This window comes from Sinocyclocheilus rhinocerous, unplaced genomic scaffold (assembly GCF_001515625.1).
Source record: "Sinocyclocheilus rhinocerous isolate Xijiao unplaced genomic scaffold, SAMN03320098_v1.1 scaffold1762, whole genome shotgun sequence".
NCBI lineage: Eukaryota > Metazoa > Chordata > Actinopteri > Cypriniformes > Cyprinidae > Sinocyclocheilus > Sinocyclocheilus rhinocerous.
Window position 1 is genome coordinate 29,711 of NW_015636932.1, and position 579 is coordinate 30,289.

At 37.5% G+C, this 579-nt stretch overlaps 1 protein-coding gene across 1 annotated transcript in view; it reads left to right on the top strand.

Annotated features, from left to right (window-relative positions):
- LOC107748295 (nephrocystin-3-like) overlaps positions 1 to 579 on the top strand; it is a 29,883-nt gene that overhangs the window by 10,813 nt on the left and 18,491 nt on the right. The gene's annotated exons all lie outside the window — the stretch shown is intronic.

Below are 579 nucleotides of genomic sequence, written 5' to 3' on the forward strand. Positions count from 1 at the left end.
AATCTTTACTGTGCTACTTTATCTGTATCTGATTTAGAACAAGCAGAAATCTGTGAGGAAATATAACGACCCAAAGACAAAAGAACTGATAAAAATGAGCTGTTATAGGAGCAATAGCCATGTTAGCCATGTGGTCTTTAGGGTTGTGACAGTGAGGAAATTTTCCCACCGGTTAATCGACGTGTGACAACACTGACAACACGGTATCACCGTGTGGGCGGGGGCGTTCCCTCTTTTCCTTGCTTTCCTTCGCTTTTAAATAGCTTGTAAAAGCTACATGCGCATTTTACTTTCACTTTCAAATAGCGGCAATTCGGCGTAAAGCAATTGTTCGTTTTTAGTTTGTTTGAATTTCCCCTCTTTTCCTCGCTTTCAAATAGCTTAAAAGCGCCGTGCACATTTTACTTTCACTTTCGAATTAGCTGCAATTCGGTGTCAATTGCTTGAATGCAACAACAAAATAACAACGTCAAACTCACTTTAGCCTATATATAAAACATAGAACTTTTATTAACAAAACAAATAAAAATACACCATGCTATAGGGCAGGCTATGCCTAATATAAAATAACAAATAACT